Source organism: Elephas maximus, chromosome 7, assembly GCF_024166365.1.
Source record: "Elephas maximus indicus isolate mEleMax1 chromosome 7, mEleMax1 primary haplotype, whole genome shotgun sequence".
Classification (NCBI taxonomy): domain Eukaryota; kingdom Metazoa; phylum Chordata; class Mammalia; order Proboscidea; family Elephantidae; genus Elephas; species Elephas maximus.
Window position 1 is genome coordinate 90,063,559 of NC_064825.1, and position 18,711 is coordinate 90,082,269.

Sequence of the window (18,711 nt, forward strand, 5' to 3'; positions counted from 1 at the left end):
GTGTGGAGAGCATGCAAGGAGTGACATTGTACAGGCAGTCAGAGAGGTGACAATGGGTGAAGGAAGGATGCAGCCATGTAGAAATTTGTCAGAAAGTGTTCTGAGCAGAAGAAATGGCAAACTTGAAATATTTGAGCACCAGAAAGGCCAGCATGGGTGAGTGTAGAAAGTGAAAGGAAGAATGTAGAGGATAAATTCAGAGAGGGAGGCAAGGGTCAGATGATGTAGGGCTTATAGGCTTTGTAAGGTATTTGTATGGTATTTATGCATATTCCCAGGAAAGGCGAGCCAGCTGAATACGGAAATTATAGAACAATATCATTAATACCACACGCAAGCAAAATTTTGCTGAAGATCATTCAGAAACGGCTGCAGCAGTATATCGACGGGGAACTGCCAGAAATTCAGGCTGGTTTCAAAAGAGGGCATGGAACCAGGGATATCATTGCTCGTATCAGATGGATCCTGGCTGAAAGCAGAGAATAATGCCTGAAGGACGTTTACCTCTGTTTTATTGACTATGCAAAGGCACTCAACTGTGTGGATCATAACAAATTATGGATAACATTGCGAAGAATGGGAATTCCAGAACACTTAATTTTACTCAGCCGAAGTATGCAGTTGTTCTGACAGAACAAGGGGGCACTGATTGGCTTAAAGTCAGGAAAAGTATGCGTCAGGGTTGTATCCTTTCACCATACCTATTCAATCTGTATGCTGAGCAAAAAATCTGAGAAGCTGGACTATATGAAGAAGAATGGGGCATTAGGATTGGAGGAAGACTCATTAACAACCTGCGTTATGCAGATGACACAACCTTGCTTGCTGAAAGTGAAACGGACTTGAAGCACTTACTGATGAAGAACAAAGACCACAGCCTTCAATATGGATTATACCTCAACATGATGAAAACAAAAATGCTTATAATTGGACCAATAAGCACCATCATGATAAATGGAGAAAATATTGAAATTGTCAAGGATTTCGTTTTACTTGGGTCCACAATCAATGCCCATGGACGTAGAAATCAAGGAAACAAATGATATATTGCACTGGGCAAACCTGCTGCAAAAGACCTCTTTAAAGTGTTCAAAAGCAAAGATATCACTTTGAGGACTAAGGTATGCCTGACACAAGCAATGGTATTTTCAATCACCTCATATGCATGCGAGAGGTAGACAATGAATACGAAAGACCAACGAAGAATTGATGCATTTGAATTATGGTATTGGCGAAGAATATTGACTATAGCATGGACTGCCAGAAGAACAGAGTCCTGGGGGTGTAGTGGTTAAGAGCTTGGCTGCTAACCAAAAGATTGCAGTTCAAATTCACCAAACGTTCCTTGGAAGCCCTATAGGGCAGTTCTACTCTGTCCTATAGGGTCACTATGAGTCAGAATTGACAACCACAATGGGTTTTGGCCAGAAGAACAAGCAAATCTCTCTTGGGAGAATACAGCCAGAATGTCCCTTAGAAGCCAGGATGGCAAATTTTCATCTCTCATACTTTGGACAAGTTATCAGAAGGGACCAGTCCCTAGAGAAGGACCTCATTTTGGTAAAGTAGAGGGTCAGTGAAAAAGAGGAAAGACCCTCGACAAGATGGGTTGACACAGTGGCTGTAACAATAGGTTCAAACATAGCAATAATTGTGAGGATGGCACAGGACCAGGCAGCATTTCATTCTGTTTTACATAGGGTCACTATGAATTGGAACCAACTTGATGGTACCTGCTAACAACAACAACACACCTGGGACGGTTAGGTGCTCTGCTGCTAAGTGAAAGGTTGGCAGTTTGAAACCACTCAGAGGTTCTATGGGAGAAAGACCTGGATATCTGCTCCTGTGAAGCTTACAGCCTAGAAAAATCTATGGGGGCAGTTCTAGTCTGTCACATGGGGTCGTTAAGTTTTGTAATAGAGTTAACTGTACCTAAGAACAACAACACAGTTGGGAATCCATTGATTGGTGTAAGCAGGGAAATGACATAGTATGCTGCATATTTTTAAAAGATCACTCCAGCTGATATATGTAGAAGGGGGTAGAAAGGGGCATGGGTGCAAGTGGGAGACAATTTTGGAGGTTTCTGCAATTCCAGGCAAAAGATGTAGATGGTTCTCCAAAGAGAAGTAGTAATGGTGTTGCCGAAAGGTAGATAGACTCCAGTATATTTGGAGGTGAAGCAATTAGGACACTCCATAGCAGAACTAGTATCTCTTATGGTTTGAGCCAAGAGCAGAAACTAAAGGGAATTCCCTCCAAGAGTGAATGGAAGCTGAGGGTCTAGATTCTCGTTCTAGCTCTTACAAAAAACCAAACCCACTGCTGTCGAGTCGATTTCGACTCATAGCGACCCTATAGGACTGAGTAGAACCACCCCCGTAGAGTTTCTAAGGAGCGTCTGGTAGATTCGAACTGCTAGCTCTCTTATAACCCAGTAATATAACCTTGAACAAGTCACTTTATCACTCCTGGCCATTCTTTCCAGTGATGAAATAAATATGTAAGATCATTTCAGTTCTAACATTTTCCTATCCATATTAAATGTAATATTCTCTAAATTCACATTTGGCTGCTAACCAAAAAGGTTCAAGTTCAAACCCACCAGCCGCTCCTTGGAAATCCTATAGGGCAGCTCTACTCTTTTGTATAGGTCATTATGAGTTGGAATCGACTCGACAGCAGTGGGTTTGGTTTTTGTTTTTTTATGCAACAAATATTTATTGAATGCCTACTAAGTGCCAGCACTGTGCTAGGTACCAAGGAATCAGTCAGACACTGAACTTTCCCTTTGGAGCTTATAGCTTAGCAGGGGCAAATGGTATTAAGCGAACAATTTTATAAACTATTATTTAAGTACCTGTTGTGATAAAAGATACCCAGTGGCATATCTAGGGTATTTCATGGGCCCTGGGAGCATGGCACCACTGGCAGTTTCTATTAACCTGGTACAGCCCAGCATCCTTCCTTAAGCACTGTAATGTGTTAATTAAAAGATTAAAAAGCTTGACTTGTATTTTTGAGCTGACATTACAGTAAAGTTATCTAAAAGAAGGGTGTCAGATGTTTGGACACATTTCACATTTTGGGGCACAATTTCAGTGCTTCTCATTGGCGCTATTTTCTGTAGATATGCTGCTGGCCGTACTGGATTAACAGAAACTACTCAGTGGTGCCATGCACCTAGGGCCAGTGCAATATCTGCCATACCTTATTTATGCCTCTGGAGATACCAGAAAGACACCCAGGGATAAAATCACAGCGTAACTAGGCTCGACTGGAGGTTAAGAAGCAGCATCTCAGCTGTGGTGCTTGGTGACAGCATAGCCCGTTTAAGGCAAATCAAAGGCTCATGGGTATGTTTGCTGAATTCTGACTCTGCAAGCCCAAATCGCTATTAAAGTCAATTGCTTGTGAGGCTGAAGTGACTCTAGATCAAGTTACAAGATCAAGCTACAAGAGGCCACATGACTCTGGGCACAGTCTCTCTTGAGGTCAGATAGTTCTAGTTTGACAAAGCCAAATATTTTTCCTAGAATTGATCGCCATAGGAAGGCACATTTTATGACTTGATGTCATGATACCCCAGAGTGAAGGAGGCATTTGGCAACACTGGCAACTCAGTCTCTTTCTCTGCCACCTCCCCAGGGTTCTAGAATGAAACGTCAATTGCTGAGCCTCTGGACAAAAAATTTGACCTATCCATTTAGGAAATAGGGACACTCCCCACTTAACCAACTTTGAGGATTATGCCAGGAATGAATCTCTTCAGAAAGATAGAGAAAAGGGATTGAAGTTGCACCAATCATTTTGAAAATAATAATTGCACCCAGATAAGAATTTCCAAGCACTAATTTCTCTAGTTTTTCCATCCTGCCCCCTCCCCCACGGTCCCATCAAATACTGAAACAGAATCTCCTTAGGGCAACAGTTTCCAGGGTCTTGGGCTGGTGTCTTATCTGCTTTAGCATCAAGAGCCAGATCATACTGTTTTCTTCCTCTTTGGAGGCTTCTAGAAAACTCTCACTCTGCATGAAATCACCTACGGGCTAGGCCCAGGGTGATAGCCTGCCTGACAATGCTGCAGGAGAATAAACGCTTTTTCAGGAGCTGGAGAGCACAAGATGAGGACAGCTGGAGGTCTGTGTCCAGGGCCCTGGCCAAGTGTACCAAGGGAGACCCAGAGCCCAAAAGGAGGATGCACTGTTTGTCAACTGGTTTTTCTAGCCAGGAATACTAAGGTCATTAAAATCCATCTTTATGGGATGTTTCTATACCTCTGAGGAAAAGCCCATGGCCTTGCATCCTCCCCTATAGCAGGGCAGTGTCATGCAGTGGCTTGGTGAGCAGATTCTGCTGACAGACGGTTTGGGTTCAAATTTTAAACCTGTGACTTCAGGCAAATCACCCTTATGGTGAAATGAGTTCCTTTTTGTGGATTTTGCCTCAGTTCTTTGGAAAAACACCTGGAGAGATTTTTCCTCTAAGCCCTGAGGAGTTACCTTTGCCTTAGTTTTCTACCCCAGAGGGTTTGTTACTTTCATCCAGGTTGATTGACATTTCCTGGGTAAGCTGTAAACAACTTGGTTTTGACACTTTTTGTCTGGCCCTGGGCTACAGCCTACCCTATGATTAGTAAGCATCTTTCAGGTACTGGTCAATAGACTATGCAAATAAGGTGAGTTGTAGCCTACTATGCAAATGAAGTGTCTGTGACCTACCAAGAGGGGATAGGTAAATTCATAACCCTGGTGGGAGTGCCATGTCTTGAAATTGACAGTTTGTATATTTAAGCCCAAAAACCCACTGCCGTCGAGTCGATTCCGACTCATAGCTACCCTATAGGACAGAGTAGAACTGCCCCATAGAGTTTCCAAGGAGCGCCTGGTGGATTCAGACTGCTGACCTCTTGGTTAGCAGCTATAGCACTTAACCACCACACCACCAGGGTTTCCCTATGAGTTGGAATCGACTCGACGGCACTGGGTTTGGTTTTTTTGGTTTTATATTTAAGCAGCCATCCCCAAACAGAGTTTTTGGAGACAGAAAGAAGCAGGAAGAGAAGCAGCAGGAAGTAGAAGGAAGGAAAAAGAGAGAAGACGGAAGAAGCAGAGAGAGAGGAGGCAAGGAGCCCCCTAAAAGAGCTGTAACATGGGTCAAGGACTGTAACACCGAAGACGGTGTCAGGCTTGGAAGGGGCCCTGTGGCAGGTGGTGACAGAATCTCCTCCAAGAGGAACCTGCTTGCAGGGGGCTGAGAAGAGGCCTGTAGCACTGAGAGGAGCTGAGAAAGCTGTCCTGCACTGAAGAAGGGAGACTTTGCCTACATGCTTCCTGATCCTGACCCTGAGTTGTAGCTTATGAATTCTGATCCCGAGTTGTATCCTGTTCTTTAATAAACCACTTAACTCTAAGTACAGTCTGTGAATTCTGTGTGGCCACTGCAGTGAATTATTGAGCCCTGCAGCAAAGTAGAGAGTACCATGGGAGGGACAGTTGGTGTCAGAATCGGTAAAAAGTTTGGAAGGTGAAGGTGTGTCTGACTTCCATCTCATAGGGATCAGCCTTGAGCTGATCTTGATTAGCATTATCCCCCTTGATGCCCCCGATGCCACTACTTCTATTGATGCTACTATCACTACTGTCATTGTTGTTAGGTGCTGATCAGTTTGTTCCTAATTATAGTGACCCTAGGTACAAAAAAAAAAAAAAATACTGCCGGGTCCTGCACCATCTTCACAATTGTTGTTATGCTTGAGCCCCTTGTTATAGGTACTGTGTCAATCCATCTCATTAAGGGTCTTCCTCTTTTTCCCTGACCCTCTACTTTACCAAGCATGATGTCCTTCTCCAGGGACAAGAGATGAAGTCTCACCATCCTCACTTCTAAGGAGCATTCTGGCTATACTTCTTCCAAAACAGATTTGTTTGTTCTTTTGGCAGCTCCTGGTATATTCAATAGTCTTTGCCAACACTGTAATTCAAAGGCATCAATTCTTCTTCTTTCTTCCTTATTCATTGTCCAGTTTTCACATGCATATGAGGTGATCGAAAACACCATAGCTTGGGTTCAGTGCACCTTAGTCTTCAAGGTGATATCTTTGCTTTTTAACACTTTAAAAAGCTCTTCTGCAGTAGATATGTCCAATGCAATGTGCCATTTGATTTCTTGACTGCTGCTTCCATGGGTGTTGATTGTGGATCCAAGTAAAATGAAATCCTTGACAACCTCAATAGCTTCTCTGTTTATGATGATGTTGTTTATTGGTTCAATTCTGAGAATTCTTGTTTTCTTTATGTTGAAGTGTAATCCATATTGAAGACTGTAGTCTTTGATCTTCATCAGTAAGTGTTCCAAGTCCTCTTCACTTTCAGCAAGCAAGATTGTGACATCTACATTACGCAGGTTGTTAATGAGTCTTCTTCCCATCCTGATGCTACGTTCTCCTTCCTATAGTCCAGCTTCTCAGATTATTTGCTCAGCATACAGATTGAATAAATACGGTGAACGGATACAACTCTGACACACACCTTTCCTGAATTTAAACCACGTAGTATCCCCTTATTCTATTTGAACAACTGCTTCTTGATCTATGTACAGGTTCCTCATGAGCACAATTGAGTTTGCAATGTTATCTGTAATGTTTTCTGTCAGTTTGTTGCACTGTGGGGGCTTGCATGTTGCTGTAATGCTGGAAGCTACACCACCCGTATTCAAATAACAGCAGGGTCACCCATGGCAGACAGGTTTCAGCTGGGCTTCCAGACTAAGGCTAGGAAGAAGAACCTCACAGTCTACTTCTGAAAAGACTTAGCCAGTGAAAACCTTCTGAATAGCACTGGAACGTTGTCTGATACAGTGCCAAAAGAAGAGCCCCTAAGGTTGGGTGGCACTAAAAAGACAACTGGGGAAGAGTTGCCTCCTCAAAGTGGAGTCAACCTTAGTGATCTGAATGGAGTCAAGCTTTCAGGACCTTCATCTGCTGATAGGACATGACTCAAAATGAGAAGAAACAGCTGCAAACATCCATTAATAATCATAACGTAGAATGTAAGGAATATGAATCTAGGAAAAATGGGATCATCAAAAATGAAATGGAATGCATAAATATCAATATCCTAGACATTAGTGAGCTGAAATGGACTAGTATTGGCCATTTTGAATTGGACAATCATATGGTCTACTATGCCTGGAATAACAACAACTTGAAGAGGAATGGCATTGCATTCCTTGCCAGAAAGAACATTTCAAGATTCATCCTGAAGGACAACTCTGTCAGTGATAGGTTAATATCCATACCCCTACAAGGAAGACCAGTTAATACAACTATTATTCAAATTACCCACCAACCACTAAGGCCAGAGATGAAGAAACTGAAGATTTTTACCAAAGTCTGCAGTCTGAAATTAATGGAACATGCAATTAGGGTGCATTTATAATTACCGGTGATTGGAATGCAAAAGTCGGAAACAAAAAAGAAGGATCCATAGTTGGAAAATATGACCTTGGTGATAGAAACAACACTGGAGATCACACGGTAGAAGTTTCCAAGACTGATAACTTTATTGCAAATATCTTCTTTCAACTTAAACAGTGACTATACATGTGGATCTTGCTAGATGGAATACACAGGAATCAAATCGACTACATCTGTGGAAAGAGAAGATGGAGAAGCTCAATATTATCAGTGAGAATAAGGCCAGGGGCCAACTGTGGAACAGACCATCAATTGTTCATACTCAAGTTCAAGCTGAAGAAAATTAGAACAAGTCCAAAGACCCAAAATACAACCTTGAGTATATCCCACCTGAATTTAGAATCTATTACTACTACCAGTCCCATTTTATAACCCGCTAAGCTTTACTTTCCACATCTTTATATGGAGCTGATAAGAGCACACCTGTCATAGGTTTGTAATAAAACATAACTGAGCTGACGTAATGTAGCACGTCACCTATAGCACAGAGTCCAGGCTCAATCGCTGATATCTCATTATTACTAGATGGCCACAAGAATCTGTTTCCTGCTGTTGCTGCTACTGATTGAGGGACACTCTAGTTACCACCTACTGGGTACAAATGGCCATAAGACCAGTGGGAAGACCTACAGACAGGAAACAGGAGAACTGGTTTCTAGGCCTGGATCTGCAACCAATCTCTCCTGTGACCCTGAGCAAGTCACTAAATCTGAAAATCCAGGACCTAAAGATGAAACAAACTAGATAAAATGAACTCTCAGGTCCAACTGGGGTCTCTTGGTGGTGCAAATGGTTAACATACTTGTCTACTAATCAAAAGTTAGAAGTTCAAGTGCACCCAGATGTACCTGGGAAAAAAGTCCTGGCAATCAGCTTCCAAAAGGTCATAGCCTTGAAAATCCTATGGAGAAGTTCTACCCTGCACACGTGGGGTTTCCATGAGTCAAAACTAATGCGATGGCAACTAACAGCAGCAATAACAAAATCTATCAGAATCCACTCAATGGCAATGGGTTTGGTTTTTTGGGGTGTTTTAATGAACATTTTATCATTTTTCACAAGGGCTCAATTTAGTCACTGGGCGGGAAGTAAAAGCTCCACATTAGTGGAGCTTCTTTCAGGGCTTCTTTCCCCTTTCTGCATCATTATGCCACAGAACCCCACCAGGTGCACAATGCTTTTCCAGGTGCCTCTGGTGGGTGAGAACACCTGCCCATGGCAGAATGTCATCTACTGAATATAAGTGCTACAGGGGTTGTCGGAGATCATCTACCCTGGCTTTCTCTCTTTGCAGACGTGCAAGCTGAAGCCCAGAGACATGGGGGGAACTGCCCACCATCATACTGCCAGGGGGTCACAGAGCCTGGAGTGGAATCCACTTTCTCTTACTCTAAATCTGCCACACCCACTGCTTCTCCTCTTCCAGCCAAATAAGTATCAGAGACACAAGAAAGGAATGACACCTGGACCCTGAATGTGAGGAGCCAGGCTTGGAACCAAACTACCTGAGCACGAGGTAGTAGCTCCTTCGACCTCCAAAGAGACCAAAGCACATGAATTGGAAGGCAGTCTTGCTTCCAGTCTTGGCCTGGGTTCTCTGTGTGAATTTGTAAATCACCTACTTCCTCTGTGCCTTTGTTTCCTCACCTCAATCCCAACTACTCTTAAAGTCGGACTTTCCCCTACCTCACAGTCATTATGCAAAAAGGCCCTAAGGTAATAAAACCTTGTTTTAGTTATGAAGGCATGCCTCAGCCCCTGACTCCTACCGAAAGAAGCCTTTTAAAGGTTCAAGCTCAGTTCCTGGGGCTTTGTACGCTGCTTTGGGGTTTTCTCTTCCTGTGAGTGAACAAAGCCCCTTTAGGAACCCAAACCTCCCCACCAGCCCCTGAGGTCTAGGCCCAGCTCCTGTGACTCGCGCAGCCCACAGAGGAAAGCGCCTGCTGCTGGATTCAATGGGCCCATTATGCATGGCTAATTCCAAAGTAGAACACTGTGTCTTTGAGGGCCTCGCAGCAACTGGTCCTACCTGTTTTTGAGTCAGTACATTCTGTTTGCTGGAGGGATGAAGGTAGAGCAGCACACACCACCGTCTCATCATTGTAAATGCCATTTCGGGTTAATGATTACCACGTACAGTACTACTGTAGTCAAACTCTGCACACACCAAGTGCCCTTCCCATGGAACCTGGCGGCAGTGCATAAAGGGGGCCATTGTGTGCGGTGAGGGAGAGAGTGAGAGGTGCCTGCAGGTGCCAAGTGTGGTCTCATAGCTCTTGCACTCAGGATGGGGGAGGCCAGGACACTCTGTGCACACATTTTCTCATTTTATAAGACAATCTATTTACATTCGTTATTGACACTGGGGTACTGTTACTGAAGCTGGAATCTAAGTCATTTAATAAAATGTCCTGTCAACCTAACCTGACTTTACAGAACATCAGCTAGATCCCACAGAAAGTTCCCGTCTCTGGCCAGCACTGGTTTTTTCGGAGCCAGAGACATCCTCTGGAGACTGTGTGTCCTTGGTTTCTGAGCAAACACACAGCTGTCTGCTGGGGAGTCGTGCGGGCCTGTCTGCAGACTGACAGACAGACATTGGGGGTGTTTCTAACCACCTGCATGACCGAAGTTGATAGCTATCAGGTCCAGACCAGCCTCTTCTGTATGCCAGGGACAAAGCAAGAATGTTCCCCTCCTGAGTTCTCAATTTACAGGGTTTTCATATTGATAATTAGGCAAGGCTTGCCACCTGCACTCCTACTTCAAGGTTCCTCCCAAGACAGCCCTGATATTGCCTTTAATCAGCCCAGCTGTGACTCCACCTTTTCCTATTGCTACCTCCAGACAGAGGGAATTGCTTTAGGGCTAGAAGGCTGTGACCTTAGCCATGTTTGTGGGTGAGCACAACCAGTGGGATGATTTTGCAGGACTAAGGGGACTTCCTCGTCTAGGAAACTACCCCCACCCCCCAACATGCCTGAAATTCTACCAGTAGTGCACAAGTGCTTTGTGTCAAGCATTGCCCTTGGCTTGCGATTCTCACTTAAAGTCCCAGTAATTCTGGGAGTAGTAGTAATATATGTTTCAAGTGTTGAAATGCGAATATATTTATCAGGTTGGGAAAGGTAGCATGAAAATCCTTGGTGTTGGAGGTTGGGGGTGCACTAAAAATGGGGAAAGGGAGTCTAAGGAGATGGGAAACAAGCTGAGTACTGAAGAAGAGTTGTGACATCAAAGGCAAAATGAGAGCGTTTCCTAAATGGCTGGAGTTACAGATTCTTGTTTCCTCTTCCCCCTTAAAACAAACATACAACAACAGAAAAAAACATAGGCTTTCTTGCACATGAATTCATAATGACTGTAGTGGACACTGTCGTTTGCCCACCCAGCTTCCGTTCCCCTTTATTTTTTATTAATGGCACCTAATTTTTTTACTTAGGGGAAACTTTCTTCTCATACTTCAGGTCCGTGTGATTCAGGTGAAGCTGACTCCATCCTCCAGGTTCCAGGCGTGGATATAAGACCCAGGCCTGGCCACCAAATCACTGAATCCTCTTGGCCACAGTCACTATTACATGAATAGTCATGTGGCCTGAGCTAAGCTAATGAAACTAAACGCAGGACTTTTGCTGAAACTATTATAAACTACAGCCTTCAGTATGGATTGGACCTCAGCATAAAGAAAACAAAAATCCTCACAACTTGACCGATAAGCAACATCAAGAAAAACAGAGAAAATATTAAAGTTGTCAAGGATTTCATTTCACTTGGATCCACAATCAACACCCACAGAAGCCGCAGTTAAGAAATCAAACAACATATTGCATTGTGCAAATCTGCTGCAAAAGTTTTCTTTAAATGTTTTAAAGCAAAGATGTCACCTTGAGGACTAAGGCACACCTGACCCGAGCCATGGTATTTTCAGTTGCCTCATATGCATGTGAAAGCTGGACAATGAATAAGGAAGACCAAAGAAAAAGTGATACATTTGAATAATGGAGTTAGCGAAGAATACTGAATGTACCATGGACTGTCAGAAGAATGAGCGAATCTGTCTTGGAAGAAGTACAACCAGAACGCTCCTTAGAAGTGAGGAAGGTGGGACTTTGTCTCACGTACTTTGAACATGTTATCAGGAGGGACCAATCCCTGGAAAAGGTCCTCATGTCAGTAAAGTAGAAGGCCAGCCAAAAAGAGGAAGCCCCTTAATGAGATGGATTGACACAGTAGCTGCAACAATGGTTTCAAACACAGCGATGATTGTGAGGATGATGTAGGACCACGCAGTGTTTCGTTCTGTTGCACACAGGGCAGGGTCGCTATGAGTCAGAACCAATTCAAGGGCACTTAACAACAACAGCAACAACAACATTGTAAAGAGAAAGCTGTCTTTCTCTTGGTGGTGCTAAGCCGATGGAACGTAAACCTAGACCAGCTAGTGGACTTCTCACCAGGGCACAGGGAGAGTTTGCCTGGGAGTGAAGCCAATTCAGGGAACTGAACTAAAACTTTCAGAGAGCAAGATTCCTAATGCTATGATTCAAACACCTAGATCCAACTATACCTGAAACTAGATTAACCTCAGACTTTTGGCTTACATGAGCTAAAGCTTGCCTTTCTCCTTCAGCCAGTTTGGGTTCCTGATGCAACAGAACAAGTTCTCAGCATACACTGGCTTTTTCATACAGTTCATGATGGTGCTAATTCCCAGATGCTGGCAACATTCTTCTCTTCTTGATTCTGCCAGGTTCCAGTGAACTTGGCTCAAGCCTGGGCATCAATGTACTCATCAATTAACTGAAGATAATAATGGATCAGATAGAAGGGAGGAAAAGAGAATTATTGATGTGAAAGTACTTTGCTCTCCTTAGAAAAAACGTGCTATGGAAATAAATCCAAAGTCTTACGTTGACAAAGGCAGAGTCCACATTTTGATCTTAAGAGGGCTCTGTTGCTTTGCCACTCAAAGTGCCGTCCCTGGATCAACAGCACAGTCATCACCTGGAGCTTGTTAGAAATGCAGAACCTTAGCCTTACCCCAGACCCACTGAATCAGAATCTGCATTTTCACAAGATCCTACAGTGATTTGTGTATACATTAAATCGCTGCCCAAAAGGCCCCAGGAGGGCAAGGCCCCAGGTATGCTTGTGTCTGAGGTAAAAATAGGCTTAACCCACTCACAGTCTCATTTCAAAATAGGTTCCCTTGCTTTCAAAAAGTGTGATAAACCCTTATCTATTTCAATCTCCACATTTCACAGAGGGGTAAGCTAAGCTGAGAAAGGATGAGTGACTTGTCTAGCTAGGATCAGAATCAGCTGCCCACTCAGGGTTAAAAGCAGGTACTCTGAAAATCTTTGTGACCTTGGATAAGGCAAAGTTTTCTTAGATATGATGCCAAAAACATAATTCATAAAAGAAAAATTGATATTGGACTACATCAAAACTAAAAATCCTTGCTTTTCAAAAACCACTGTTAAAATAAAAAGACTTGGAGAAAATATTTGCAAATAAGTCATTTGATAAAGGACTTGCACCCGCTCAAAGCTCAATGGTAAGAAAACAAACAACTCAATTAAAAATGGGGAAAAGGCTTGAATAGACATTTCAAATACAGATGACAAATAACCATACAAAAAGATGCTCAACATCTTTAGTTATAAGGGAAATGTAAATTAAAACCACTAAGAATTCATCGATGTTCAACCACTTCAGGGGGTAACATATGATCAGGAACTGATGGTACCAAAGGAAGAAGTCCAAGCTACACTGAAGGCACTGGCATAAAACAAGGCTCCTGGAACTAATGGAATACCAACTGAGATATTTCCACAAACAGATGCAGCACTGGAAGTGCTCGCTTGTCTATGCCAAGAAATTTGGAAGATAGCTACCTGGTCATCTGACTGGAAGAGGTTCATATTTATGCCTATTCACAAGAAAGGTGATCCAACTGAACGCAGAAATTATCAAACATTATATCATTAATTATCAATCGTTAATATCACATGCAAGCAAAATTTTGCTGAAGATCATTCAAAAGTGGCTGTAGCAGTATATTGACAAGGAACCACCAGAAATTCAAGCCGGATTTAGAAGAAGATGTGGAACCAGGGATATCATTACTGATGTCACATGGATCCTGGCTAAAAGCAGAGAATACCAGAGAGATGTTTACCTATATTTTATTGACTATGCTAAGACATCGGATTGTGTGGATCATAACAAATTATGGATAACATTGCAAAGAATGGGAATTTCTGAACACTTAATTGTGCTCATGAGGAACCTTTGCATAGATCAAGAGGCAGTTGTTCGGACAGAGCAAGGGAGTGCTGATTGGTTTAAAGTCAGGAAAGGTGTGCATCAGGGTTGTATCCTTTCACCATACCTATTCAATCTGTACGCTGAGCAAATAATCTGAGAAGCTGGACTATAGGAAGAAGAACATGGCATCAGGATTGGAGGAAGATTCATTAACAACTTGCGTTAGGCAGATGAGACAACCTTGCTTGCTGAAAGTGAAAAGGACTTGAAGCACTTACTGATGAAGATCAAAGACCACAACCTTCAGAATGGAGTACACTTCAACATAAAGAAAACAAAAACCCTCACAAGTGGACCAATAAGCAACATCATGATAAATGGAGAAAAGATTGAAGTTGTTAAGGATTTCATTTTACTTGGATCTGCAATCAACAGCCATGGAAGCAGCAGTCAAGAAATCAAAAGACACATTGCATTGGGCAAATGGACTGCAAGAGACCTCTTTAAAGCGTTGAAAAGCAAAGGTGTCACCTCGAGGACTAAGGTGCACCTGAGCCAAGCCATGGTGTTTTCAATCACCTCATATGCATGTGAAAGCTGGACAATGAATAAGGAAGACCAAAGAAGAACTGATGTTTTTCAATTGCGGTGCTGGTGAAGAATATTGAATATACTAGGGACTGCCAAAAGAATGAACAAATCTGTCTTGGAAGAAGTACAACCAGAATGCTCCTTAGAAGCAAGGATGGCGAGACTATGTCTCACATACTTTAGACATGTTATCAGGAGGGATCAGTCCCCGGAGAAGGACATCATACTTGGTAAAATAGAGGGTCGGCAAAAAAGAGGAAGACCCTCAACGAGATGGACTGACTCAGTGGCTGCAACAATGAGCTCGAGCATAGCAACAATTATGAGGATAGCACAGGATTGGGCAGTGTTTTGTTCTGTTATGCATGGGGTAGCTATGAGCTGGTACTGACTTGCCAGCACCTGAGAACAACAACATAAGATACCCCATACGCCTTTCTTTGTTAGGTGCCGTCTAGTCGATTTTGACTCACAGCAGCCCAGTGTAACAGAGTAGAACTGCCCTATAAGGTATTCTAGGCTGTAATCTTTATAGGAGCAGATCAACAGGTCTTTCTTCAGTGGAGCCACTAGATGGGTTCAAGTTGCCAACCTTTGGGTTAGAAGCTGAGAGCTTAACTGTTACATCGCCATGCACCTATTAGATTGGTAAAAACAGGCAACGCCAAGTACAATGAGGATGTGAAGTCCCCAAAATACTCATACATTACGATGGGAATGCAAATCAGAACAGCCACATTGGAAACAATTAAGTAGTTTCTTATAAATTTAAACATACAATTATATAATCCAGCAATCCCAGCCCTACATATTTACCTAAGAGAAATGAAAACTTATGTTCACATACAAAAATGTATATGTGGATATTTATAGAGGTTTTAGTTACAATAACCAAAACTGGGAAATAACCCAAATGCCCTTCAACTGCTGAATGAATGAATATGATGGAATATTACTCAGCAATGAAAAGGAATTTAAAAAAAGGAAAATGGATCAATCTTAAAAGCATTATGCTGAGAAAAAGAAGCTAGACTCAAAAGCTATATAAAATGTGCTTCCATTTATATTACATTCTGGAAAAAAACAAAATTATAAGAACCAAAATCAGAATCAGATCAATGGGTTTTCAGGGGATAATTGACTTTAAAGGGGCAAGAGGGAAGTTTCTAGGGTGTTGGAACTGTTCAATATCTTAATTGTGGTGGTAGTCACTTGTATGCATGCATTTGTTAAAACTCATAAAAATGTACTCACTAAAGTCCTCAGTTGTTAACCAAAAGGTCAGCATTTTGAACCCACCAACCGCTCCACAGGAAAAAGATGTGACAGCAGGTGTCCCAAATTTTTATTCCAAACAGCATACTGGTATACCGGTGAGTTTTGCACAACATGATTAATGTAATTGGTGTCACTGAATTATACATGTAAAAAAGGCTGAGTTGGCAAATACTATGTTATATATATTTTTACCATGATTAAAAAAAAAAATAGATCATCGCTCTTTCCAATCTATTGTGCTGACCTGACTTTACTGTGCGTTCTAAGCATCCACGAGGGTAAGGAAACACTTTTTAGAAGCCTGAAGCAGGTCACAGTTTCACAAAGTCTATTTTTCTGCTGTGTGAATTTATCTACAAGCAACATTCCACAAAAGCAAAAAGATTCCATCACACCTAATGGTACGTGTAATGAATTGCCTTTCTTGTGTAGCATGAAGTAACACAAAGTGAGGGCCAGCTGGGAAAATCCGGTTTGGGGCCTGCCAAGGTTGGCTGAACTTGGCTGGAGCTGGGCTCCACTCCCAGCAGGCAGAAGAAGCTCTACCATTTGCCCACAGGCCTCTGTAGTCTCAGCCCCCACCTGAGGCCACTCGGAGGACACCTGCAGGACAGGAGGCAGGAGATCAAACAGCCTGCCAGCTACACTCCGATGCACAGGAAAGCGCTCAGGAGGTGACCTCATTTCCACAAGAGGGGAACAGGTGGGTGGACTTGCTCCCACACACGTCATGTGTTGGGGTACGTGTGGGTTAGACATATACAAACTTTGCTTCATGAGGGAGAAGTGTCCCAAGGGGCCAAAGACAACATAAACTTGGAGCCTTCCACCCCACATCCCTGGCAGCTTCTCCTGCCCCTGCGTGTTCTTATCTGTCATATCCTGCCACTATCTGACTTTTAGCCATTCTGCAGATCACAGACTATGCATTGCTCAGGCCAAAAACAATTGCTTGACCCACAGTGAAAGGGGAAAGTTTCGTTCCTTCCTGTCTTCCTCCTGTGTGAGTGTGATTGTATGTGAGTATGCGTGAGTATATGTGGGAGTGTATGTGAGTGTGCGAGTGTGAGTGGGTGTATGTGACTGTGAAAGAGTATGTGTGAGTGTGAGTGTGTATATGTAAAATCTAAGTTGAGGTGTACAGGTATGACTGGAGAGAAAGCGTTAGATGTTTCTGGAAGGATCCAATGTGTGCTACAGCATATGCTGATCCTCTGGCCCGCAGCTTTTGGGAAGTGTGTTCTCTTCCTAGACAGCTCCTTCTGAATTCCCTAACTTCATCAGTCATTGCAGGGGTGGTTGGCTTAGACTGGGAACTAAGTTGGGGAGCCAGCTGAAATTTTGAAAGGGAGACCAAAAGCTAACCTTCTCGATCACAATATCCCCCAGTCGTGCTTAAAGGGACGAGGAGCCAAATGGCAGGACACTGGGCGAGACTGCTGTTGGCATGTTGGCAGGCTGCCAGACCAGGCCTTGCAGGTGTTTGACAACATGGCTTGGTTCTTTCCGGTTATCTGTCAGAAATGAGATCACTGTTTTGCTAACCTTCTCAGCCTTCTCATTTTCATGGACACTCCGTCTAACTTCTGTTCAGTCTGGCCCTGATGTTCTGTTCTGTCTCTTTGCTTTTTCATTTCAGGTTCCTTCTTCTTTGATCTTCTCTTCCTAGTTTAGTTTCCTAAATGTAAACAAAAAGCCTTTATTTTCCTGGGCTGAGTTTTCTCATCTGTAAAATGGGAGTTGGGGAAGGGTGATTCTTTCAGTCTGTGTGTTCAAAGAACAGGAGATTTGAACTGAGAGGAACTGGATTCCAACTTTTTACACACAGAGACACACACACACGCACACTTATTTAATCTTCACAATAACCCCGTGAGGTACTATTATCGTCCCCAGTTTACATATGAGAGAATTGAGGTACAGAAAAGTAAGAGATTTCCCCTACATCACATAGACAACATGAGGTGGCAGGCAGGCAGGATTTGACCCAGGCATTTTGGCACCAGGATTCATACTCCCAACTATTCCACTCCACTATTTCAAGGCCAGTTACATACCTTTTTAGCTGTGTGATCCCTTGTGTGTCATTTGGATTCAGAGGAGTTGAACTTTTCTCCTTTGACGCATGGAGACAGTTACGTGGTTCCTGTCTGAAATAATGAGCTGATATATGTGGAAGCTCTTTAGAGAGTTGAAACAGCCCACAAATGGCATCTCTCCACACCACCTCTCCTTTTTCATTCTTACCTGTTCTCTTTCCTTGCTCCCAAGTTGGCTGCCATTTGGCAATGATTATGCTACCTTTTCCTGAACATTCTAAGTAACAAGGGCTAAACTTTTTGAACACATATTACATGCCAGGTACTACGCTAAGCACACTGCATGATTATTTCATCTGGCTTCTATTTACCCTTACAACCATTGTGGGCAGCAGGTGCTTCAATTATCCCCATTTTACACGTGAAGCTGAGGCACAAAGAGGTTGAGTAACTTGCCCAAGGTCACAAGAGTCAGTTTGTATTGAAGCCGGTGCTTATGAGGTCTGACTCCAGAGCCCATCTGATTATCCAGCTGTGCTGGAGTCAAGAGAGACACTGTAGGGGGCAGGCAGAAATCATGTGGCTGAAATCTGGGGCCTCTTGGAAGATCTGCCCACAAGCGAGAACAAAAATATAAATTAGGGGAGTATTCTCACATATTTTTTGTAATAAACTTCCTCATCTTTTTCTAGGCATTGGTGCTATTGCTCAATAAGTGGACTTCTCTAAATATCCAGAGACAGAGAAGCAAGTCTTACATGAAATGCTGGATGTAAAGTTATGGAGTTTGTCAGGTATGTGAAGTTACGGAGATCGCTCATAACCTATGGTCTATTTCTAAGTCAAAAACAAGATAGAAGACACAAAGTATTTTTATACCATAATGGTGGAGTTCTACTTTGTAACACGTGAGTTCTCCACAAGTCAGAATTGACTAGATGGCAACAGGTTTGTTGTTGTATTATAATGGTGTTTACATGACATTCATTTATTTGTCAAAACCCATGTGGTTGTTGTGAGCTGTCAAGTCAATTCTGACTCATAGTGATCCTA

General features: G+C 42.8%; 2 long non-coding RNA genes across 3 annotated transcripts in view; one reads left to right on the plus strand and one right to left on the minus strand.

The window, feature by feature from the left end:
• Nucleotides 1-7,610: 7,610 nt before the first annotated feature.
• LOC126078721 (uncharacterized) lies at nt 7,611-17,761 on the minus strand. Its single transcript, XR_007518145.1, has 3 exons — nt 17,677-17,761; nt 17,165-17,297; nt 7,611-7,653 (listed from the first exon to the last, which is right to left on the minus strand). It is a non-coding gene; the product is annotated as an uncharacterized LOC126078721 (long non-coding RNA).
• Nucleotides 16,155-18,711, plus strand: part of LOC126078720 (uncharacterized) — a 111,525-nt gene continuing 108,968 nt past the window's right edge. For both annotated transcript variants that reach the window (XR_007518144.1, XR_007518143.1), the window contains exons 1-2: nt 16,155-16,322; nt 18,351-18,452. This is a non-coding gene — a long non-coding RNA (uncharacterized LOC126078720). The remainder of the gene's footprint in view (nt 16,323-18,350; nt 18,453-18,711) is intronic.